This window comes from Cyprinus carpio, chromosome A17 (genome assembly GCF_018340385.1).
Source record: "Cyprinus carpio isolate SPL01 chromosome A17, ASM1834038v1, whole genome shotgun sequence".
Classification (NCBI taxonomy): Eukaryota; Metazoa; Chordata; class Actinopteri; order Cypriniformes; family Cyprinidae; genus Cyprinus; species Cyprinus carpio.
In genome coordinates, this window is record NC_056588.1 from 1,218,371 (window position 1) to 1,246,134 (window position 27,764).

General features: G+C 34.6%; 1 pseudogene; it reads left to right on the top strand.

Moving 5' to 3' along the window:
* The first annotated feature begins 1,375 nt into the window (after positions 1-1,375).
* Positions 1,376-25,695, top strand: LOC122148097 (annotated as a pseudogene).
* Positions 25,696-27,764: the final 2,069 nt, after the last annotated feature.

The following is a 27,764-nucleotide window of genomic DNA, read 5'->3' on the forward strand; positions in this document are numbered from 1 at the left end:
TGGACTTTAATTGCCCCGCGTGACAAAAGCTCTGAAAGGACAAAAGCAGCAGAGCAGGGACCGGATCAATGTGTTTTATTAGGGAATTTTGCATCAATTTTACATTTGATCTCATGTATTGACAGTTCTGTATGAGCACTGAACGACATGAAGAGCTGTTCTCGTGGGGATTTTCGGCTCATAATGAGGTCGAACAGTATCTGCTTTGCACTTTATTACTAACTGAGATGTAAATGTCTCTCAAATTCAAACGTCTTGTAGTTTTATATTAAGATTTTAAAGCTACTGATTATTACTGACAGTGGCTTTGATGATTTGACTTCATGATAAAGCTGCTAAACTATGTCATACATCTCTTGATTTCCTAAATTAATGTAATTTTTTTTTCTTGTGTGTGTGTGTTGAGCTAAAAGCACAGAAGTATTGAAGAAAGTCACAATAAAAGCCGGATTAAATTCTAAAAAAAAAGAAAAAAAGATTTTGAAAGCAGTTTGACAATAAAGTTTATTAAATATTATTTACATAGTTTATAAAAATATTATTTATATTTTGTCCACCAAAATACTGAATCATAAAAATAATATAATGTTAAATAATATAGAATTCTAAATAATATAAAAATACTAAAATATATTTTCTATAAATATATGAAACATACGATCCAACACAATACCATAGTAAAATTCAAAACATGCAGTTGTTACATTAAATCAAAGTAGAATTAAAAACAGAGCCACTTGTATCTAATCTAAAATGCTGGTAAAATGTAGGTATTTAGGTTGATTTTAAGTCAAATATTATTATTATTATTATTTATGATGATTGAATTAGGAAAGGAAATAATGTTTACCGTAGTAAATATTTGATGATTCATCCTCTGTCATCCGATTTTATTTCATAACATCACCAGCCTCTGGTGACCCTCATTATAATCTCATTAATTATTCATGAGCGGACCAAATTTCAGATTCTGACACGTCACAGCTGTCGATGATACGTCAATGCATCGTTAACGGCAGACGTCAAAAGTCAAAACATGCAGTTGTTAAATTAAAAATAATTAAAAGTAGAAACAGAGCGGGTTATGGCCTACATGATCTGACCCATTAAATCCTGGTAAAGTCTTATGTAGGTTGATTCAGTCATATGAAATCACTCAGTTTTAATTCTGATGATTAAATCAACGCAATTTCTGTTTACTATAGGCTTCTGGCCTATTATGACCCTCATCATCTCATGAATTATTCATGAGCTGACCGCTTTACCTGCCGTCGCGGATCACGCGCTCACGCGGAAACGCTTCACCACGGCGACAGAGTGGGCGTGAACCGTTTCCTAGGTGACGCTGCCCCCCCACTCCCCACTCACACACACACACACACACACACACACACACACACTGCAAAGACAACCCACAGCAGGAGAAAGAGAGCAGAGGAGAGGAGAGGAGAGAGGAGGAGGCAGGCCGTTCTCGTCTCCTCTAGCTGTGGATTGTGTTCTTCATGGCATCATCACGGCACCGGTAGCAGGGGCCGCCGGGAGATCAGATGCACGGCTTTCGAGCATCACCTCTCTGAGATTTGCCGTGCAGAAATGCATCGGACTCTCTCAGGCGCGCGGCAGCCTGCAGTGGGAGGCTGATTGAGCGCGTGCGTTCGTGTGTGTGTGTGTGTGTGTGTGTGTGTGTGTGTGTGCGCGTGTGCATACAGCACCACAAAGCCTCTTCCCAGCAGGACAGGCTCCTAAATTCCTCATCACACAACGGCAAGGTAAGAAAAGCCACGTTTTGACATCTGCATGCGAGCTGTGGGTGCGATAGTGACGCTGAGCGCCGCTTTGTGTCGCATCGCTGGATGAAGACGCGCACATCGCGAGCGGCGAGAGAGAAAGCAGACGCACAAAGCCTAGACGACCATGAAAAGCTGTGCTGATGAGGAGATGCTTTCACCTTCCCTCACCCCCCGGCTCTCGCGCGATGCATGCAAAGATGAAAATCTGCTTGAGGCAATATTTGGGGATCCTCAGATGGCAAACCTTTCAGAAATGGCAGGAACTTACAAAATGGATCCCATAAGTTGATTATAATAGAACTGATGTATTAAAGTTCCTTCAGCGAATGATGGGACGCTTCAGAAGCAGTCTGGATGTTCTTCAAAGAGCTATTTGGATCAAACCCAAATGGAGCTTTATTTGATTTTTTTGCAGCGATGCCATCGAAGAACCATTTTTTGGTTCTATAAACAAACACACAACAAATCATAAAATAAAAAAACCACTTTTACTTCAAAATAAAGGCTCTTTATTGCCTTTCCTTGCATAAAAGTTTCTTAATAGTTTAAAATCTTCATAATATTAAAAAAATTTTTTTATATTAAGAAAAAAATGGTTCTTTTAGGAACTGATCATTGAAAGGTACTTTGGGGAACCAAAAAATGGTTCTTCTACCCTTTTTTAAAACCTTTATTTTTAAGACTATAGATGAACCATTTCACATGCACTTATTCATATTCATGCGTAGGTAAATGTGCATTTATGCATTTGGCAGCAACTTTTATTCAATGCAACTTGCATTGCATTCAAGATACACATTTACATTTGATCAGTTGTATTGAGCCCATGACTTTAGCGTTGCTAGTGCCATGCTTTACTGTGTGAGCTACACGAATACATGCATGTGCATTTTAAGCCACTGATTTTACTAATAGAATCATCTGTGCTGCCAATACATCGATATCTGCCAGATTCAAAAATAAGAAAACATGCATATTCTTGAAATGCACTTCAGGCATAAATAATGAAATCAAACATGATGAGTTTGTATCTAGTGCAGTGTTTTGTAGCCTGAGGCTTTTACAAGACAGAATGTTGGAACATTACTTATTCTCATCTTGTTTATTAAATTAGTAGCATGTAAGCTTTGTTTGTAGGAATAGTTTTAGATATGTTAGAAAGGCATACACAGCAATTACTCACAGATGAGTGTCATGATGAGCTTCTTCACTTTAATCAGCTGACTCCGCCTCTTCCTCTTATAAGGTTTAGGGTTTGAGTAGATATTAGAGTAGGGTTAGGGTCAAAAATGTCATTATATTGTAGCTGATGTTTCACCAGGGGCTCTTAAAGCTCTAACAGTCTTTTATTTACCTGCGATGACACTGATCTGAGATGGTGTGTGTTTTTTTGTGGTGACTGGCTCATAAATGATTGTGTGGTGAAGTACTACGTGCTCAGAAGTATCGTATTTCATATTGCATACCTCTTTCATCAGATTGCAGTGTTTAGGGTTCATGCAAACAGCAGATTTCTGAAATATCTGTGCGTGTGAAGGTCTGTGACTTGATGTTGTTGAGGCGAGACGTCGGATCGAGTGTTTCTGGAGCCGAATGTGTGGAAGTGAACGTCCTCGTGGGCCGTTTGCTGCTGTCACACCGTGTTTATTCTCCTTCTGACTTGAGTGATCATGTGGACTGATCTTATTAGACAGTGAGCTGCACAAACGCCAGAAAACATCCCGATGCCTGATGCAGTGTGTTCAGTGTTTTCTCTCTGGAGTGAGAGTATTAGAAGCGTTTAAGACAATCATCTCTAGTACCACACAGTAAACAAACATTTCAAGTTTAATCGAAATTTACCTGCAATTTCTGAGTGAAAGTCATTTCAAAGAAAATCCTACACCAGTTATTTTTAGTATAGCTGCAACTTTTTATTTTTATTTTTAGAATAGTATTTGTGAAGGTTGAAAATGTCTCAGTGAAATGTTTGATATGCATCACTAGTTTTTAAAGATGCATGTTGTAACTAACATGGTTCAGATCACTATTGAGGCCTATTTAATGTCTCAGTTATATTTCCCAGACAGCAATTGTGATCAAATTGAGATTTTTTAAATCATATAATATTATACTTCTCAGATGTTTCTGATAATAATTTGTTTTTATTTTCCAATATATCAAATTCAGCAATCAAAAGTCACATAATTCAATATGAACTCACTATAAGCTGCTATCCGCATTTGTTTTTATTTTAAGCAGTGTTATTTTAATATGTGACATACTATTATAGCTTTTATTAATATTTTATAAATTTTATTTAATTTTTTATATTTTCTGTATTAACTTTCGTTTTAGTAATTTAGTGGTTTTTGTATTTTGTATTTTGTATTTTTATGGATATATAGTTATTTTTATAATTTATTTAGTTAAACTAAATGAAAATGAGAAACGTTGCCTCGTCAACTAACTGAAAATAAGTTTGCGTTTTTTATATTTTATTTCAGTTAATGCTTATTTTATTTCAAGTAGTGATTTTTTTGTCTTAGTTTTAGTTAATAATAATAACCCTGATTTTAAGCACTCTTACTATATGACAACAATTGACAAATTTGTGACTAGTTTTCTGTAGAACTATGAAAGGATGGATGAATGAATGATGCATTTATATAATACAGTTAATACAGTTATCCTCTGACTATCTTCATATGAGCAAAACTTCATATGATTACAAGAGAGTTGAATATTTAAGAGATTTATTTATTTAACAGAAAAGTATCATACATATTTAAACTGAGCATTTTCGACACACCAGGTTTTGTTTTAATCAACACAAAACATTATTTCTGTCATCTCAAGTTTAAACTCTTCCATCAAAATCACTAAGCAGCCCCTGACGAACTCTTTTCTGAGCTCTAGAGATGTGAATGTGTGAGTTTGAGCGGGTTAAACTCAGGTTAAAGTGCTGTGGATGTGAATGAGGACAGACGACTCGCGGCTCAGCCGTTAAGCTTCGGTCACTTCATCTGAAGTCCTGCTTCACACTTCACTTCACTGCTGTTACTGAGATGGGACTGTCACGTCTGAGACAAACGATCTCAAACATGAACGGGGAACAGGGGACCGGATTCTGCTCGGAACCGAGTCCAAACATCCCCTGGAGAACCAGAGATTCACATCAAGGGCTGAAGATGGCAAACAGCCACTCAAAATATATCCTGATTTGGGATTTGGAACAGAAAAGACGGCTTCTAGCTGTGGATCTTCATGCAGATATATAATAAATTCAGATTTCTTTTCCATTTAGCCCAGAAACACATTCTACACAAGCATGCAAATGCAGACATAAATACTCAGCCAATGCATGAATACATGTCGTGCGTAAAGTTGGCATGAAATGAAAATTTACCCAAAATGCATGTGGGTCAATTTTTTTTTTTGGTTTATAAATTCAGAGCCAAATTACAGGGGGGTACAGAAGTTCTTAGAAAGATGGCAGCATCATTATATGATTTTTACCCAGAGATCAGTGGTCTGTTAGTAAAATCTGTTGACTTTAGAAATCTTTGTTGCATTAAATGCCAATATTTTTGCATTTAAAAAATCACTTTTTGAGTTTTCCTCCCAACGTTTGCATGGCTGTAACTCAAGAAGTATTAAAGATATATTAATACCATTTTAGATTTTGGATCTTAACATATTTTTCTTTTGGTATCTTAATTTTTGAGGCCCTTTATAGTTCATTTTCAGAGATATGGGAATGTGGGTCAGTGTGGGTGATAAAAACTAAACGTAGGTCACTTTGCATACAGCGGATGTTTTTTTTTTTTTTTTTCTATTTATGTTTGAAAAAAATATTAACAAAATGGGAAAGTTTCTGAAATCTGGTTGATTTGACATGGAACATACATGTACATTTACACACACAAACACTCTTTTTTTTTTTTTTTACATTTTGACCTCATAATTTTGATTCATAATTGGATCTTCTGCTAAAAACAAGACTTCTCCAATCATTTAGTCTGCTTTTATATTTCAATAATCCGTTACACTTGGATGTACTTATCACGTTTATTCAGTTTTGTTCGACCAAAACATTTGCTAATTCACGTGTTGTAATACGTTCATAATTTGAAAGAAAAATCCTTATTTCTGACTCATCGTGACTTTCAAGCAAAACATTAAATAAGGCTTGCATTTCAGGTGGATGATAAATAGCAATAGAATAATGTGCACACTTTTCTTTTCTACTATTCCTTTAAAAGCATATAAAGCAATATGCATTATGCCAACAATAAGCATTATTTTCGCATAAACTCACTATGTTCAATTCAATTCAAGTTTATTTGTATAGCGCGTTTCACGATACAAATCATTGCAAAGCAACTTTACAGAAAATTAAGTTTCTACAATATTTAGTAGTAGCTTATCAGTGGTGACTGGTCAGTTTATGTGCATACGGCAGAAATGTTCAGAAAAATCAATAAAAGACGTAAACAAACAGACGATTAACACTATTAACAGCAATTATGCAATCAAGCTTATATCAAAATGTGGTAGTTCTGTATGTTGTCTCTGGGTTAGCATCATCTGAGGTCCTCTGAGGGGTGGGCATCATCTCTTCTCAGGTGTTCTGGATCCAGACTGGAGCTTGTGTAAATCCTAGTTACCACGGGATGTAACTGTTGTGTCCTTAATTCACGAATGAGCATCTAGTTATCATTGGATTTTTTTTCTTTTGCATGTTATTCCAGTTTTGTAGTAGATGACTCAAGCAAGTCGAGCACATTGCATTGTGGGATATAGTGTTACACACAGTGTTGATGCAATAGAAATTGTATTGAGAAAAATTACTATTAACAAAAACTATTAAAATGAAACAGATTACATAATTCATGAGTCGCTAGGGTAAAAAATGCAAAAACAGATGCTCATACATGTTTCTTCAGAGGTATATCTCTGTTCCTGCACGAGTGTGGAGCTGTTTAAACCCACACATTCACTCTTCAGTTGTCTTATTGGAAAGCTGTATCTGTGTCGCTGGGATTTGGGCTGTCAAACACTCCTCGCCCACAGAATCCCTCTCCAGCTCCAGATGAAACACTCACCGCATCATCTCAGGTTAATATCCAACTTTTAGAGTTGGACTTGATTCTCAGATTACAAGCACTCACAACTGAAGTGAACATGCTTGGTTTGCACACATTTGTCTCCTTTGAGAGGAACATTTTGCAAAGGATTCACAGTCATCATCACTAATCAGATTTATAATTTCATTAAAAAAAGACCTTGCATGTCATACTTTTCTTACCGCATAGAGATTTTAAAAGATTGCACTCATAAAAAGAATATATATGTATCAGAATTACAATTTCCATGGTATATATATATATATATATATATATATATATATATATATTAGGGCTGTCAAATGATTAATCACGATTAATCACATCCAAAATAAAAGTTTTGTTTACATAATATATGTGTGTATACTGTGTATATTTATTATGTATATATAATTACACACACATGCATGTATATATTTAAGAACAATATGTTATGTTTATATATTAAATATATTTATATATAATATAAAATATAAGAATATAAATATATAAATGTATATACATGTAAATATTTTCTAAATATATAATTTATGTGTTTGTATTTATATATACATAATAAATATACCCTGTACACATACATATATTATGTAAACAAAACTTTTATTTTGGATGTGATTAATCGTGATTAATCATTTGACAGCCCTAATATATATATATATATATATATATATATGTGACCCTGGAGCACAAAAGCAGTCTTAAGTCTCTGGGGTATATTTGGGGGGTATAATAGACAACAATACATTGTATGGGTCAAAATTATCCATTTTTCTTTTATGCCAAAAATCATAAGGATATTAAGTAAAGATCATGTTCCATGAAGATATTTTGTTAACTTCCTACTGTAAATATATCAAAACTTCATTTTTGATTAGTAATATGCATTGTTAAGAGCTTCATTTGGAAAAATTTAAAGGCGATTTTCTCAATATTTAGATTTTTCTGCATCCTCAGATTCCAGATTTTCAAATAGTTGTATCTCAGACAAATATTGTCCTCCTAACAAACCATACATCAATGGAGAGATTATTTATTCGAGAAATTGACCCTTATGACTGGTTTTGTGGTCCATAGTCACATATGTGTGTGTGAAGCATTCAGATGCAAAAACCATCTCAGAAAAAGTCCACCTGAGATTTTTTCTTTTAAATTAGTATTTTTTATCAGTCTCTTATGTTTAGATTCAGTAATTTAACTTTAATGCCAGTGAAAGGTTTATTAGTCAGTTATTGAAATGCCTTATTTTCAAAAATGTCCAATGTTATTATGGACAATGGAAATGGCTGATAAAAATGCTTATTTAAAAGAAAAAAAATCGCAGAAGGACAGAGGTTTTTGCATCTGAGGTCTTCATATACATACACATATATACATGCATTTGTTCTGAATTCTGCAATAAAGTGTTGTTTGACTGGGATTTTACTTCTAAAATGTCCTTATCACACACATTAGTTAGGTGTGTGATGTTCAGATAGCAATAATTATAGAAAAGAAAATGGCAGAAATTACTTGCAACTCTGCGATGTGATAAAAATAAAGCTGTAATCTTGAATATCTGCTCATTTAGATCTACTGTTTGGGTTTGGACATGAGCAATACAACAAGATTCATCAACGACAGACAGATGGTGGCTCCACGATGCTTTAATAAATGTATTATAATTATTATGCTGCTTACTCTTCCAGTCTGTTATAATGAGATAGTAAAAATTATATGATTAATAAATCATGGCTGCATATGTTGTTCCATTACTTTAACTCATCAAAATAATTTAACCCATTTTTTAAAATTATACAAGATTCAACTAGACATAATTTTTGAAAACTTGTGTTGAAATGACTTGTACAGCCAATTTGATTATACTTAAAATGTAAGTAAAATTTTTAAGTTGAATTAGGTGATGTTTGACAGATCAAATATGCATGTACATGTGTTTCTGGTTTATATTCCGTAGCAGCTTGATAGAACTATTTATAAGTTCAATCAATAATAAACAGAAACCACAACAACCATAAAGGACTCTGATATATTTTTATTGTTGTGCATGATTTTAAAGCATCTGTGAGAGGATTTACATTCATGCATTCGGCAGATGCTTATATCCAAAGCGATTTTCTTTGCATTTAAGCTCTATGTTATATCAGTTCAGTATCAAACCGTGACCTCGCTGTGGCTTTATTCTGCTGTTTGAGCTCCAGAGAGGACGCTGTACACACACACACACACACACACACACACACACACACACACACACACACACACACACACACACACACACACACACACACACACACACCATAATGAATCCAATGCAGGATTCACTGTACTGCACTGCAGGCACAAACACAAGCAGGGACTTTAAGTATCTCAGACGTGTGATGATTGTCCTCTATTGACAAATACAAAGAGAGGATTAACTCGTGTCTCACCCCCGCAGTGAAAAACCTCACACAATTACTGCAGAAATGCTGAGCGCTCGTCCAAACTGGATCTGTGAAGAGGCATGTGTTCTGTTAAGAGGCCCAGACTGCGCTGTGTGTAACACTACTGTTGACAGAAATTAATAAAACACTCAAATCCATGAGAAACATCATAAACACACAGCATCTTCCTTATCTTTGCATCCTTTCAAACACACACACTCACACTCTCACACACACACACACACACACACACTCACACGCACACACACACACACACACACACTCTCTCTTTCTCTCACACACACACAAACAAACGCACACTCACACAGACACACTCTCACTCACTCTCTCTCACGCACACACACAAACAAACACACTCTCACTCTCTCTCACTCACACACACACACACACACACACACACACACACACACACACACACACACTAACACACGCACACTCACTCACACACACACACACACACACACACACACTCTCACTCACTCACTCTCTCTCTCACACACACACACACACACACACACACACACACACACACACACACACACACACAAACAAACACACTCTCTCTCTCTCTCACACACACACACACAAACAAACACATACTCTCACACTCACTCACAAACACACACACACACACACACTCTCACTCACACCCACACACACACTTTATTATATATATATATATATTTAGCAGCATTACATTTACCATGATATTTTATTTAATCAAAACAAACAAATTGATATGCTATAATACATTATTAAAATACATACACACACACACACACACATATATACACACACACCATTTCATGGGTTAGAATTGGTTCTTTATGACTGCAATCTTCAAATGATTTTTAATAGTCTGAATGCAATAATCATGAACAACTGGAAAAGAATGCATATGATGCTTTATGGGAGTATTTTTTGAATGAATTATATATCCGATATATGATATTGTTGGGACAAGTGTTACACAGTACAAAGCCAAATACAAATGAGAAAGATTGCATCATACTTATATATTTCATCCGGAGTACACAAAGCCCCTGTGGTTCAGTGCATCAGTCTGTCATCACAGAAAGCTGAACATCAGCATGACAATGAGTGTTATCTCAATGATAATGGATTATATTACCTGAGGGCAACACAAATGGGCCTCAAATTGAGACTTGTGGGACACGCAGAGGATTTTATGCTCTCCTGAACATGCACTCCAAAGTGAAATACTTCACAGATGAGAATAAAAACCTGAATAAAAAAATACAAATGTGCTGAAATGTGCTCACCCTCATATCACCCAAGATTAGGATGAGTTTGTTTCTTCATCAGATTTGGAGAAATGTAGCACTGCATCAGTGTCTCATCAATGGATGCTCTGCAGTGAATGGGTGCCGTCAGAATGAGAGTCCAAACAGCTGATAAACGCATTACAATAATCATCACAGCACTCCAGTCCATCAGTTAACATCTGGAGAAGACAAAAGCTGAAACAAATCCAGCATTAAGACGTTTTTAACTCAAATGCGAGTCTATAATTCCTTTAAATAAACATATGCTGACAAAACATTTAAAACAATCATATCGTCTCGTACAACAGACAGACAGATAATATGCATAATTCTGTTCTCAACACACATCTATTTGGACTGATTACAACATAATATTTTTTCCTGGTTGAACCTTCAGTCCAGCCGCGGCTCGATTTCAAACACTGTCATCATATCAGATCTGGATTTACAGTTTTTCTCATTTGCTAAGACACACTAAATGAAACTGGGATCCGCTTGATCTTCATCATCACATTATTAGCACAGCAGAAGTCTTCTCTTGCAAATGTTTTAACACTTTTTCATTTGTTTCAACACATTTTTCACACCCTTTTTCAAAACAAGTTACCACAGATCTCATTGAAAGGCCCCAAACTCTATTGGATTCACTGTGTTGAACAAAAAGAAAAAAATCTATTCACAGCTGATAGAAACTACTTCCATAATTATAAATCTCTATGCACCTGTGTGAAATCATTTGCACAACTCTTCAATCAGCAATCAGTCCTCATCCATCTATAAAAGATGCCACCTCTGTGTTGCTATTTGCAAGCATGGATCAAAGAGGCCATAGGCACGGAAGGAGAGTAAGAGGCCATGGCAGAGGGGCCCGAGGAAGAGGAGTTTGTATGCGTGGTGGAGGAGCTGCAGCAGCAGCAAGAGGACAAAATCGAGCTCAAGTTTCAAATGAAATTCGGGCAACAATTATTGACCATGTCATCAATCATGGCTTGTCCTTTAGAAGTGGAGAAAGGGTCCAGCCCATTCTGAGTCGGAGCACTGTGGTATCTATTGTCAGGCTTTTTCGGAATGAGAACAGGTAATTCACAGTGTTACTGTAATGTATACCACTGTGTATTTCAGCTTTACTGTATTGCCCTGTTAGCAGAACAAACTGTGTCTACAGTAATGCAGATGTTTTATCAATCCCATTTATGTGACTCTCATACAGTAATGTCAATTTTGACATGCTTTTTGCTTTTACTTTATAGAATCCACACATTGCCACACACTGGTGGCAGAGGAAAGATATTTAGTATTGAAAAGGAGTCTGCCATTGTAGATATGGTAGTGGCAAACAATGCAATCAGACTGCGTGAAATCCAGGCAGCAGTAATTGCAGATCAGGGAGCATTTAGGAATATAAACAGTGTGAGTTTGGCAACAATAGATCGAGTCCTTAAACGAAAACATGTCAGAATGAAGCAGCTGTACAGAGTTCCATTTCAAAGAAACTCCGACATCGTAAAGGAGGCACGATTCCAGTATGTGCAGGTACAGATTTTTTTTGTAATACCTTGTTTACCATAGTTACATGCGCCTGGAATACTTTTCTTCATGAATTTGCTCTTTCTCTTAGAGAAATAATGGAGCTTGAAGCTGAAGGGGCACATCACAAATTCATTTTTGTGGATGAAGCCGGCTTCAACCTCTGTAAAGTGAGGCGACGCGGGAGGAACATTATTGGGCAGAGGGCCACTGTCACAGTGCCAGGTCAGAGGGGTGCCAATATCACCATGTGTGCTGCCATCTCCAATGATGGGAGTCCTTTGCCACATACCAACTATTGGCCCATACAATACAGAACGCCTCATCACATTTCTTGATGCATTGAAAGACTTACTGATTCCACCCGAAGAGAGAGGGCTGTTGAGGCCTGGCATGACTCTGTATGTCATAATTTGGGACAATGTGGCTTTCCACCACTCTCGCCTTGTGAATGAATGGTTTGCAGCACAGCCTCGTATTATGATACAATTCCTCCCTGCATACTCGCCTTTTCTGAACCCAATCGAGGAGTTCTTCTCTGCTTGGAGGTGGAAGGTGTATGATCACCGGCCATATGAGCAGATGCCCCTCCTGGAGGCAATGAATGCTGGTTGCCTGGCAATAGGTGCAGAGGACTGCCAGGGATGGATACGCCAAAGGAGGTATTTCCCTCGGTGCATTGCAAGGGAAAACATTCAATGCGATGTTGATGAGAACCTGTGGCATAATCGTCAAGAACGAATGGACTAAATGTGAAAGATAAAAATGTATATATCTTTTTTTTTTTTTTTTTTTTTTTTTTTTTTTTTTTTTAAAGGTATTTCCACCCATAAGTTTCCTTTGGTAGCTTTTTTTTCCCCAGTATTCATTTGAGTTTGAAAAGTATCATATTTCATATTGATGGCTGTATTTTGTATTTTGTTGTCCATTGTGTAATGATTGATTGAAAGAATAATTTAATTTGACCACAAGTTGTGGTGTTTGAATGGAAATATTTGCTTATGTTGCATGTTTTTAATGTTATGTGAGTGTTAGAGCATTTTGCTAACAAAATGAGTCATTTTGGCCATTGAGCTTCAGTTTTATCCTGTGTGTTAACGGTTTTGAAAATGTGATGTCAGAGTGGGCAAATGTATTTAAGCAATCGAGAAAAACTGTAAACGCTGTGACAGTGAAAACGGATTAGTCTTTTTGAAAGCTGATATTGCTGCTTTAGCTGCACTATTTAAATGGATTATGATCCACGTGGGATAAAGTCCCGGGCAATATTAATACAGATCAGCAGATTAATGGATGAAGTGAAGTTGACAGCAGCTTTTAAGAGTAAGATTAAAACAACAACGATATCCGATTTACCATTAATACCAAAGCACAAGCGAAATCTCATTACATCTCGTTGGAGTTGAGTGTGTCATTGAGAGAGTTGCTGAAGCATGTGCTGTTCGGAAAACTCTCTCAATCTGATGTCTCGTGCATGTTAGTCTGGCCGAGGTTTGAAACGCAACAGCTTTGGTTTTGGTTGCATGAAAAAAATCAATAGCTGCAAAAACAAAACGACAAATCCGTTTAGGAAACACAGTCTCTTGTATGTGTGTTGATAGTGTAAAAAGGCAGTAGACGGCAGCAGACGCTTTAGATTAAACAATAAACACAGGCTGACGAAAGCAAATGTGCTGGATATCATCAGATCTGTTCTATTAAACATAAACGTTACATGTTCAGCGCTGTTTTCTCAGTGCTATCTTTGTTTTAAGGATCTGTCTGATAGATGAAGTTCCTGGATTCAGGAACACACACAGATCAATATTCGCTCCGAGTCCTGATGCAAACACAAACAGATAGTCTTGCTGTATAAAGAAGCACTTCTTGTCAAGGACAATCTGTTAAATGGGCGTTTACTGTTATTGTCAGTTTGTAATAGACCGTATGACTGTAGCTTCTACTTGTGTGCTGCTGAAAGAAGTGTCAATAATCAGGAATCATCAGGAATTCTGAATTATCGATGTCAGATTAAAATATCTGAAACACCGTCAGCATCATCTGTCTACAGGAGAAATATCTAATGCTTTAAGGCAATGCACTACATGCAAAACTATTGTTTTTTCATGCATTGGTCAGTTTGGATATTTTGAGCTATTTTGCTTCTTTAACATCAAAATGCAACTTTAAATAAAAACTACAAAATGCACCATTAATTTATTAATTAATTATTCTTTAATCTGTAGATTTAACTTCAATTACAATGTATCATTATGTAACATTTTATGCAAACATGGTGATACTGTATCGTTTTTTCTTGCTGCTGACAGTATTTTCTAATATATATAATTAATATATATTTATATAAGAGGTATCCAAAAATATGACAACAAAATGAAAAGAATTTTGAACCGGGCTTCATCCAGTGATCAGGGATATTGAAAAGTAACCAAAAATATGACAACAAAATGAAAAGAATTTTGAACCGGGTTTCATCCAGTGATCAGGGTTCTGGTCTGGAAATGTATGTAAAGTAGAGCAAATTTAATAGGATAATACCACACTTGCATATTTAAACATAACATTAAATCATTATTATTGAAAATTTCAAAATCACCTCGACTAAAAAACCACCTAACATTAAAATATAACTAATTTATTAATATTAAAAATTGAAAATCACCTCAGATGACTTTGGTATTAATATTACTGTAACATTGATGCAGTTTTCGTCTTGTTGCGAGGCCGATTCAGTGTGTGTGTGTGTTTTAAAAAATTATAATAGTTTTTATTTCTTAGCTGAATATTTATAATAATATACAGGTAAGATTCTAAAAAGTATGTCCATGTATTAATTTGTTGAGTAGCTGTATAATAACAGGTACAATGTACAGTAATCCTGTCATTACCGCAAAATAAACCCTTTCAGTGACACTTTTTTTATTTTATTTTATTTTATTTTATAATTTATTTATTTATTTTTTATTTATTTTTTACGGTAAGACACCACAGGTGAATAGGATAAAAACTCTCTAATCAGTTGTTTTGTATGCATTTTTTTTTTAATGAGGCATTATCAAATTAAATATGCACTCATTTGCATACATCGAAATTCTTGTTTGATTTTGCTGACATATTAGAGTTAAAGATTTTGGATTTCTCTTTTTATTACTGCATAAATCAGAAAATACTATCAGCAGACAGAAATACATGCATTTTCACCACATTTTTAGGAATAAAGTGTTGATCAGGTGAATTATATTCAGAATATAGATAGGAATAAAAACTGTAAACTCTGATGCATGTAAATGCTGTTCAACTGGAGAAAAACTCACTGCCTTTAAAGATGTGTATAGTAATCAAAATCTACAGACGTAAATAGATGCAATAAGATAAACACTAAAATGTATGCTTTTGTTCCACTAGGATGAAAACAGACAGGTTATGGAAGCAAAATAGCCAAAATATCAAAACTGACCAATGGTTTTGCCTGTAGTGCTTTACTTTAAATGAGAAAGCCTCTTTATTTTCATGCAAACTGCATCAGTTTCATCACGTCTCCATCAGATGTCATTAATTAAACTGTCATATATAGCTGTCTAGCCATTGTTTAGCAAACTCACAGCCACTGTACTTATAACGTGACCCATTTTTCATATCTCCTCTGTGCTTTGACAGATTTCCAAGTGAAATACTGGAATGTGACGCACACTTTTCACATTCTGCATGGATAAAATCGTTCCTTATACATCTTTGTCTCGTTGAATGTCATGTTTCACTTGGAAATATGTCATATTATGGGAATAAAATGTGTTGCGATGCTGTTGCGAGTTGGTTTGGAGCATCAGAGGGTTTCTGACATCACTCCACTGAAGACTTATGCTGCTTCGAAGCAATCTTAAAGACAGTATATTTACAATATCATAAGAATTCATCGTTCTGTGAAAACATGCATCATATTTATTTTATTAAAGTAAATTGTGACTGGTGCAAAAATATTTCTGGCATTATTAGTGGACCTTAGGGGGAAAATACTGTACATAACAGAAATAATGAGAGTATAATATGACCCTTTTAAATGCTACATTATACACTGTAAAAAATAATATTCGAAATTATAATTAAAATAAAGAATATAGAAATAAAACGGAAAAAACTACTTCTAGTCTTTCTAATTAAATGCAAAAAATTTGCTTAATGTTTTGAATAAATATATAGAGAATATTAGATTTATTTTTAATGAATAACAACATTTTATTATAATATAATATAATTTAATTAATAAATAAAACATATAATAATATAATAAAATAAATAAAATAAACAGTAACCCCCACCAAAATAAATAAATAAATAAATAAATAACAAATACATAAAAAATACAGGAATTTTGTTTGTTATAGGAAAGAGCTTAATGTTTTTAAGAATGTTTATTATTTTTATATACAGAATATTTATTTTATTCATATTTAGTTTTTTTTATATATAAAGTTAAGCTTTATTTTTCATGCATAAAATCTTTAAACAAAAGTGTAACAAGTGCACAGTAATATTTCTTCTGTGAAATTTTCAAGCAATTTCTGAGTGAAAATTAAGTAAATTCTGCACCTTTTTTTTTCAGTGCAAGTCTATCAAGATTTAAATCATTTTAAAATAGATTATTTTAATCTAGAAAAAAAAGGCATAATATCTACAAGGTCAGTCACTGTCCTTGCCTTTCAGAGAGCTCAGCAGCAAGACGACGATGACATGAAAGGATGTTTTCCTGAGTTATTAGCAGTCCTTCAGTGTGACGGGAGGTCAGCTGCTTTCTCAGTCTTTTATCAAGTTAATGCACTTTGAACCCAGAGGCAGGAGCCAGAGGCCTTCAGCGTTCCCCGTCTGTCATTTAAAGGGCAGGCAGAATGAATAAGCCCTAATTGAGCAGATATACTTCATTTCACATCCGACAGCGGTGCTCTCGTGCACACAACAGCCTTCGATGAACAGGAGGAAGATGTGCATGTCAGAGACTGCATTAGAAATGCTGACAGTGAATCAGCAGCAGACACGTCTGTGTTGGGTTTTCTATTTTAAGAACAAAGATGACTTGATATTTCTTTTGCTTTGAGGCAATGCAACACATTTTGAGCAGATTTAGTGCAACAGAAGAACAAAAATAGACATACTATATTAAAACGATTCATTATTTCAGCTTCATCGCAGCAGGTCTGGCATCAGATGCTTATAATTTGAAAATGCATATGATGCATACAGTATGCCCATTTTAATTGAAAATAACTTGATGCATTCCACTTTCAACAGTTTAGTGACCAGTGTTTTGTGATGTTTATAAAATTAGTTTTTAAATTTTTTTTTAATTTACTTTTCTAATTTTCTTTTTTGTAAGTTTTAGTGATTTTTGTGGTGTTTTTTGTTGTTGTTGTGAGAAACTATAATTTTTATTAATAGTTTAATAATTAAACTATAATTTTTTTAAATAATTTTATTAATAGTTTAATAATAATTTTTATTTATTAATAAATGTTTTTGTTTTTATGTTGTACATTTTCATTATAATTTCGTAATTTTGTTGTGCATTTTTTTTTGTTTGTTTACTTTTTATTAATTTTTATTTTAGTACATGAAGTTAAACTAAATTAAAATAAGAGATATTTCCTTGGAAACTAGATGAAATACGTGTTTTTATTATTTTATTTTATTTTAGTTAACATTTATTTTTATTTCACATGTTTTTTTAATGGTTTTAGTGTTATATGACTATAATAACCCTGCACTACTATTGTATTCCATATACCATGATAAATGAATATCCAGAATTATGGCAAATTATTGACTAATGTAATAATTTCTATCTATATTTACTTGAGGCCTTTATGCATAATGCACTATAAGGAATTCATCAATAATTATAACCAAAAATATATTTACAGATTCCTTTGGTTGGTTTTGTCATGTTTTAATGCATTGCATTTTCTGTGTAACAATGAATAGATAAGTATTGTATTATAATGCATAATATATAAAAGCTTCAAGTAAAGTGTTTTTCATGTGTTTTATTTTAGAATTATAATATATTATAACTGTGTTTTCATGAGCTCATACAATGCATTAAAAGGTGCACTGCAATGCATAATTAACTAACTTTTGTAATGTAAAGGCTTCAAGTAAAGTGTCACCTAATTGTTTTTCACATTTCTGTGTTTTGAAAGGCCTCTGCTGTAGTATCGGACAATGTTTCGCAAAAAGAAGAAGAAGAGGCCGGAGATTTCAGCACCGAAGAACTTCGAGCATCGTGTTCATACGTCGTTCGATGCGAAGCGAGGAGTCTTCGTCGGTCTTCCCACACAATGGCAGAGTTTAATAGAAAACCTCCGGAGACCCAAACCCATGGTGGACCCGTCCCGGATCACGCCGGTGGAGCTCAAACCAAAGAAGGTCAGAATTACTTGGAATAAATGTCAAGAAGTGTCCCAAAATAGCATAATAGACCTTTTCAGTTCACTCTGACTTGATTGGAAGCTGCAGAGCAACAGTCTGGAAAACACTGTAAGCATGAGCCGACTTCAGCATAAGCATACTTTTAATTTTCCCCAAATATTTTTGTGTGAATATTTCTCTGTGTTTCAAAAGTTCCCATAAACTGAAAAAATATGCAGGTTTTTTAATTTCTTTTTTTTTTTTTAATTTGATGCTTCAGTTTTTGTATAATAACAAAGATAGAAAAAAAAATAAAATTCTAATACAAAAAAAAATAGATAAAATAAATAAAATTAAAGGGCTAAGGCTTTTCTTGTAAAATTATATTCTGAAATAGTATTTTCTCATATTATTTTCTTATAAAACATACTTCAATAATTTTTTTTTTATTTGTAACTTTGTAAAATTGATTTCAAGTAATTCACATTTCTTAATATTTGTGTCTCAAAAGGTCCCTTAAACAGAAAAATATGTTGCTTCTTAAACATTTTTTTTATTTGATTATTTTTAGTTTTTGTAGAATAGCAAAGATAGAAAAAAATTATAAAATAAAAAAATTGATAAAATAAATAGAATTAAAGGGTTAAAGTTTTTCTTGTAAATTATATTCTGAAATAGTATTTTCTCATATTATTTTCTTGTAAAACATACTTCAATAATACTTTTTTTTTATTTGCAACTTTGAAAAATTTGATTAAGTAATTCACATTTCTTAATATCTGTGTTTCAAAAGTTCCCATAAGCTGAAAAATATGCTGCTTTTTAATTTAATTTAATTTTATTTTTTTTTGATGCTTTTTAGTTTTTGTAGCATAAAGATAGAAAAATATATAAAAGAAAAAAAATAGATAAATAAGTTAAAGGGCTAAGCCTTTCTACTAAATTACATTCTGAAATAGTATTTTTTCATATTATTTTCTTGTAAAATATACTTTAATAATACTTATTTTTTTTATTTGCAACTTTGAAAAATTGATTTCAAGTAATTCACATTTCTTAATATTTATGACTCAAAAGGTCCCGTAAACGGAAAAATATGTTGCTTTTTTAATAAAATTATTTTTTTTGATTAGATTTTTTTTTTTTTAGTTTTTGTAGAATAACAAATATATATATATATTTATTTTGCAACTTTGAAAAATTGATTTTCAAGTAATTTGCATTTCCTAGTATTTGTAACTGGAAAGCATGTCCAGTTTTGGCTTTGGGACTGGGCTTGAATACGGCTCTTAATCTCAGTCCTTGATATTCAGAGACACTCTTTCCAGGCTTGGGCGCGCTGTGTTTCTCCCTGAGGGACGTCCTGGACGGCGCTCAGAAACACATGTTTTTTCCTCTGTCACATTGGCTTCTTATCTATCACGGGTCTGCTGTGAACACTGATTCAGAGCGCTGAATCCTCAGAGGGCCGAGAGATTTATTACCTCACGCTGGCAATTAATAATGATGCATGCGGGGCCGCCAGCGCAGCGAGAGTCAGGCGGAAAAAACTGCAACTCCAAGCAAAAGAAAGAGGCCAGCTTCTCAAACATCTGAAGATCTCTGCTCTTCTAACATATGCTTTCATAGAGAACAGCTTGCTCTGAATCAGGCCTGCTTCACGAATGTGACGTCAGAGAATTTGACAAGAAAATCCACTGCGTTTTTACACACAACAGGGATGCAGTTGCTAAGGTGTTCTGAGTGGTTGCTAGGTGGTTTGGTTGCAGATGTTGTTCGAGTGGTGTGGTCTGCCCTGAGCTCTTCTCAAACATGAGTGAGGACCTCGGTCACTTCTGTCAACGCCACTGGACGAATAAACGGCCACCGACATGACCAGCTGATGAATGTCATGTCTTTCCTCAAATAACTAAATAATACTGAAACAAAATAAATGGGAATATACTGAAAAAATATAATGCAATATATTAAATAAATACATAATCATATATGAGTAACTATTGCTTATATTTTTCAGTATACTGCAATAAGTATGTTTATATATAAATAAAAAATATATAGCAATGAAGATGAATACAGCACTACATTTTTATTGAAACACTCAATACATTTTTAATTAATTTAATGCATGGGTTTACATAAAGCTGGCTTCATTGTTTGCATAGTTACACATTTCATATACGAAATTATGTAAATAAGAAAAAAAGTGTTTACTGAAAACGAATGTTAAAGTTTTAGTTTTTTTGGACAATATATGTTCAGTTCATGTATGTTCAAATATATTTATACTCAGACACAGAGCCATATTTTATTATATGCATATCGTGTATTATATAAAATTACATACAATACATTAAGTAAATAAATTGTCACAATTTTTTCAATATATGAAAAGCTGCAAATCCTTATGCATAAAGGTGACATAAACGGCATCATCAATAATCATGAAAAAAGCCTCTTTGCTTTGGACTTTATTTGCAAGAAAAGCAATCCTCAGATAGCTCAGACGAGTCATTCAGCGTTTCATAAACACAAATCAGCCAGAAATAGGCTCCTCGGAGGAAAGTGTGATTTTGAGTTCATCCGCACCCAGATGAATTCACACGCGCTTTAAATAGCGTCCGGTTTCAGTTCGCATTAATCACAGCCTGCTCTGTTGTTTCCCAGACCATCGTGCGCGGCAGCATGATCGGCCACGGAGACTATATATCAGCCATGCTGTCAGACATGAGCCGTCTGTCCGTCACCAGCTCCAACTCCCTGCGCAGGAGCAGCCCGTCGGCCCGCAAGAGAGCGCAGTCGCTCGGCCGCCTCGGGGAGGTCAGCGAGGCCGATGTGTATCAGTACGAAGCCCTGGACGAGCCTGACCCTCACTGGGACGAGAAATCACGCAACATCCACAGCGAGAGCAGCACGCCGTACATGGGTCTGAAGAAGAGCGTGATGCTGCAGCCCAACGGCGTTCTACCCCGCGCCAAATCCACCTATGAGGTCAGCATGAGCGCTCTGGACCGGCCTCCTCCTCCTCCGGCCCTCCCGGCCCCTCCGCCGCCCCCCATCCCCGTCCCGGAGCCGCCCAGGCCCATGTATCTGGGAGGGGACATCGGGAGCCCGACGGAGAGGCTCATGATGAGACGAGAGTTCCCCATCGTGTTCTCGCACAACCAGAGACCCATCACCTGCTTCTACAATCCCACAATGCCACACGGAGACGCTCACGCCGGACGTGAGGACCACCAACAGACTGCTGGTCCACCCACAGAACAGCCCGGGGAGACCGTACTCCTCTTACGACCTGAAGGTAAACGAACATCTGACATCTGATGTCTGTGGCCAACAGCCTCAGTGATAGAAGCTTGTTCTGACAAGCATTAAAAATACATACTGTATCTTACAATTCTGACTTTTTTTTCATGCAGTTGCGAGTTTACATCTTGCAATACTGACTTTTAATTCTGATTTTATATATTGTAAATCTTACTTTACATTTCACAATGTAGAATTTTTTTCTTGTAATTCAGATTTTCTGTCTTATAATTCACAGTTTATTTCTCACAAATGATACTTTATGAAATTGCAAGTTTACATCTTACAATACTTTTTTCCTCAGAATTCTGTTTACGTCACTTTTTTTTTTTAACTTTTTCCTCACACTTCTGACTTTTTCCTCTGAATTCTGAATTCTCTCAAATCAGATTTTAAATTTTCTAATTTTGAGTTTATATTTCACAATTTAGATTTTTTCTCAGAATAAGAATTCTAAGTTTTCTAAGTTCCGTGTTTTATCCTGAATTTTTAGACACCTGACCACATGCACAAGCAGAATTAAAAGATAAAACTCAACTGTGAGATATAAACTCTCAAATGTATAAAAAAAAAAAAAAAAAAAATCAGAATTGTTAGTTAAAAAGTCACAATTTTTAAATGTTTTTTTTTTCCTGTTATGTAAAAAAACAACAAAAGAAAAACACCTTAACAAATCATGAACTTACTGAATGTCACGCTATTTTTTCTATGTGGTGAATGGCCCAAAAGCAAATTTTTTCTGACATCAGAAATTTAGTTTTTGGAGTTCACCTTCCCTTTGTTATTAAAAATGAAGAAAAAACCAAACCCACCACGACCCCTACAATTTGTAGATAAACTATGACAGTAAGATTAGTTTGCCATGCAAAATGTTTCTTCTAAAAATAAGCAATTTCTAAAAAATAAAAAAAAAACAAAATAAAAAGCAAAATTAAAAAAAAAAACCACACTAAAAATAGCAAAACAAAAATAAAAACATTATTCAGCAAATATGCATTAAATTGATCAAAAGCTACAGTAAATTGGATAAAAAGCCTACAGTCAAGACCATTTCTAATGTTACAAAAGATCTCTATTGCCAAATAAAGCTGTTCTTTTGATCCTTCTATGTATCTGTGAATCCTTCAAAAATAAAAGTATCCCAGTTTCTAAAAAATCGATTACACATGCTGTTTTAAACACTGATAAAATCAGAAATGTTTCTTGAGCAGCAAATCGTCCTATTAGAATGAGTTCTGAAGATCATGTGACACATGAGACTGGAGTAGATGAGCTGAAAATACAGCTGAGCATCACAGAAATAAAGTATAGTTTATAACATAGTCAAATTCGAAAACAAGATATTTGTAAATATAATAATATTTCACTATTCCTTTTACGGTATTTTTCATTAAATAAACAGACTTGATGAACAGAAGAGCTGAACAGTATTGTATACTATTAAAATATCTTGAATACCCTTTAAGTCCCCGTTATACCTTGAATACCCTTTAAGTCCCCGTTTGTCAGACGAATACACAAAGCAACATTAATTCATGTTCAAGGCAGTACAGCCCATGACTTTATTTCTATTTGTCCTTGTGTTTCTCTTCTCAATGAAAGGCTGACGCAGCAATGAGACTCAAGCCGGGATATTTGCACAGTGGCACCAGCAGTCCCCTTGTGAGCGGCACCAGGCCTCACAGAACGGTGCGTTCCTCCTCCAGCACACCATCGGCCTCTCGCCAACCATCAGTTACCGGACACGGTCCAGACCCATTCATGAGACAATCAGGCGGCCCGAACCCGGGCTCTACCCCAGACAGGACAAGCCCCTCGCAGCCCCGGCGTATTTTGTGTTCCCACACCGGCTTCTGGGCCAACAGCCCTCCAGGAACCTGCTCGCAACGCATTCAGACCCCCGCAGCACCCATCGCACGACGCACGCGATTTGGTTACCGCCCCAAAGTCACCACGAAGCAGTTCAAGGCCCGCGCTTGCAGATGGTGGTGGGATAAAGGAGGGACCGCGTGTAGATCTGGAGGAACTGCGTGAAGATCGGCTGCAGGGTTCTGACGGTGTGTGGTGTGCATCAGCCAGCGGAGAACACAGGCTGGACGGGTCGTGGCCGTCAAGATGATGGACCTCAGGAGACAACAGCGCAGAGAACTGCTCTTTAATGAGGTGAAAGAACGAAATACAATAAAATTAAATACTCACGATATTACTATATTTCTGCCCAACACATTCCGATATCCTACAAAAAAAATTTTCACCTATTACGAAAAACAACATCCAATTCTCTCCAAACAACACCAAGTCTCTCCTGTGCAGAAATTATTAGCAAAATATTTTAAATTAAACTTATTTGTTAGAATTAAATAAACACTAATGAAGGTTTTTTGACAGTACATTGAAGAAATAAAAATAAAAAAAAAAAACAATATCAACATCTTTTCCCCCCCAGAAAGATGCAGTGTTAAACCTAACATTTATAAGAAAAATTAATAAATTTTCAAAAGCAAAAAAAGAAAAATAGATCTTTTTTTAAAAAATAAAACACATTACACATTAATGAATAAATCTGTATATATAAAATTAGTTAATTTACAAGTGTCATGTTTGTGATTTTTGTTTCATGTAAGATATAGCTTCTGTCCTTAAATAAAAACCCACTCTTATTTTATGACATCAATACTGCTTTATTTAATTTCAGAAACATGTTTCTAATTTTACTTTTAATTTAATTAGAAGTAGGCCAACAGCGCCCCCTACAGATTAAAACCCCCTACAGAACAAAACTCATTACCTAACGGACGCTGCCGCTGTTTACTCTATCACACACCGAACGCGTCACACACAATCGATCACGAGTCCATATTCTGTACGTGCGGTTCACAGATTAAATGCAGCTGTGAACCGTAACAGCTTCAATCTGGCATCATCATTCAGGACAAAAACGTTGCTTCCAAGAATGAGCCCACACTCGCTGATGTGGATCGAATCGCTATGCACAACCTGAGCAATACGTGGAGTTAACACGATTCCTTCTTATCGGCAAGACATATCGGCATCATTTTTCTATCGGGCCAATGCCGAGGAGCTTAGCTACTTAAAGCCATTATCGGCCAATTCCGATATCAACCGAAAATATCGATCAGATTATTAATAAAAAACAACAACAATAATACTTCTATTAAAAAAAGGAATAGAACAATCATCAATCTTTTTTTTGCATCTTGTTGTATTATGTTACATAAGCGAAAACGGTCTAGGGTTATTCATGAATTTTCAATCACAATGTATGATTTAATGCAAGGCACAGAAACTAGCAGATACTACCAGAACTGACTCAGTTATTTAGTCATATTCAAATAAATAGATGAAACATATGAATAGAAATTATATTTTGGAACACTGTAAACACAAAATAAAATAAAATAAAATAAAATAAAATAAAATAAAATAAAATAAAATAATTAAAATAAAATTAAAATAAAATAAATAAAATAAATAGAATAACATAAAATAAAAATAAAATAAAAATATGGATTAAAAAAAACAAAACATTGTTTGACCACTTGAAGCATATGAATTCTGAAAAAGTTCAACAACAACATTTCAAAATCAACAGCAACTTTCTGACCCTTAAACAAACAGATTTATTTCTGTGGCATTGGCTATGATGTTTCAGGATTGCATGGGGGTGTGTTGGTGTGTGTTCAGTGCAGGATTATGAGAGATTACCAGCACAGGAACGCAGAGGAGTGTTCAAGAGCGCTTGGTGGAGGAGGAGCTCTGGGTCATCAAGTGGGAGTATCTGCAGGAAGGAGCTTTAACAAACACCGTTGTCTGAGACCAGTACCAGAGCATCGGGACACCAACGACCTCATCCATCTCTCCAGGAAAGCCGCTTCTCCTCCTTCGTTTCATGAAAGATGAGAGAACTGCATTCTCAGCCAATTAATCTTGAGGGTTTGATGCTATCATTGTGGACCCTATAGGATTTGTGTGAGCAATACGCTTTAACTATGGGTGGAATAAACTTTCTTAAAATCTCTGTGAGATGCCCCCCCCCCCCCCCCCCAAAAATGTATATAAAATAAATATGTATGACTTCTGGAAAGTTCATAAGCTAACTTTTTAATCGAAATCAAATTTAAATGAAATCAAAATAAAATAAAATAAAAGGCATAAAGTGACCTTTAAATTAACAGACGATTTTACATTTGTATAATATAATATAATATAATATACTTAATATAATATAATATAATATAATATACTACATAATTAAAAACACACAAACAAATTAGAACTTAAATCATATAATACAAGAGTATAATTAAAAAATAAATATAATAAAAATACAATATAACTTATAATAATATAACACAAATATAATATCTTATATAATATACTAGGAAATAATACATACTCTAAAATAAAACAATATAACTTAAATAAAAAAAAACAAAAATAAAATATTATAATATATGATTTTAAAATAAATTAATGTATTATAATATAATTTTATGTAAATTTATTATAAAATAAAATAACAAAAAACATAAAATACTATAATATGCAAATCATTTTATACAGCAAATGGTTGAAAAGACTGAAGACAGAAAACATGTAATGATGAATCTTCACATAAGACCAGAAACTGATTAAAGGGAAGTCCCCCCCATTTTCAGTCAGTTTGCCTTTATATCACTAACGTCACTGGATTGCAGTTCTGCTGTTTAGATGAGCAAAAACACAAACCGAGGGAATGCTCTCAAGGGTCCTAGGCGCGTGTCTGTAACTCCATGTAGTTTACTGTAGTGGTTTATTATTCACAAGAGGTGATGTGATGCACAGTTGAGTCATGGATCTCGCTCTGAGCTGTGACGTTATTCTGAACTCCGAACTTACTTTGATACACAATCAGATTAGAGCATGTTGTGAGACATTGCAGGGGGAATTGATTAGTGATCTAATTGTTTGGTAAATGCATCTCTGTCTTGTATGGTGAAGGGACTAGATTTACAAGATTGAACACCAAATGTGGCTCTATGTCACGCTCCTCAGATTGTCACGGGCTGAGCTGAAGGACGAGATAGAGATCATGACCCGAGAGCAGGCTTTGAACCGGACACGTTTTGCAAACACCATCGAATTTTTACACAGCGGCCCAGAGAGCAACAGAATCGAAGAGCAAGGAGGCAGCTTGACAAGCAATTATATGACAGGAATAAATGAAATAAGCCTGATGTGAACATATGTGAAATATGAACATCATACCGACATATTGAAGAATCTGTATATATTTCTAAAAATAACAAAAATGCACCACAACAATTAAACAAATTATTACAGCAGGCTAATTCTAGGTCATGGTTAGAGAAAAGAAAGAAATGTGAAAAAATAAAAATAAAATTTAAATAGAAATTGTAAATACAATTTGAAAAATAAGAAAAAATTATATTGATTGATTAGTTATATTTCATAATATAATATATGAAATATATGATATTATATTATATTATATACATAATCATATTGATTAGAATAATTTTTGGTTGACAAGCATTTATTTCACATTAATACATTATAAGCCTGCCCATTCAAAAGAGGAATTGTTGAAGTGATTATATATGTCTTTTTTATTATATATCCTGATTTTTTTTTATACACTTACACTTATAATAATGAACCAAACATTTTAGAGCAAGTTCAACCTAATGTCATGAAAATACAAAAGAAAAAAACTTGTTTTGTTGACAAATGAAGAGGAAAGAAAAAACTAAATAATATAAAAAGGAACCCCCTGCAGAACCTGTAATGCTAAAATAACACCATTTTCAACTACACTGATTTGCACACCACACCCCAATTTTAGTTTGACAGCAACGCAGCCGACATATGACAAGTATATGG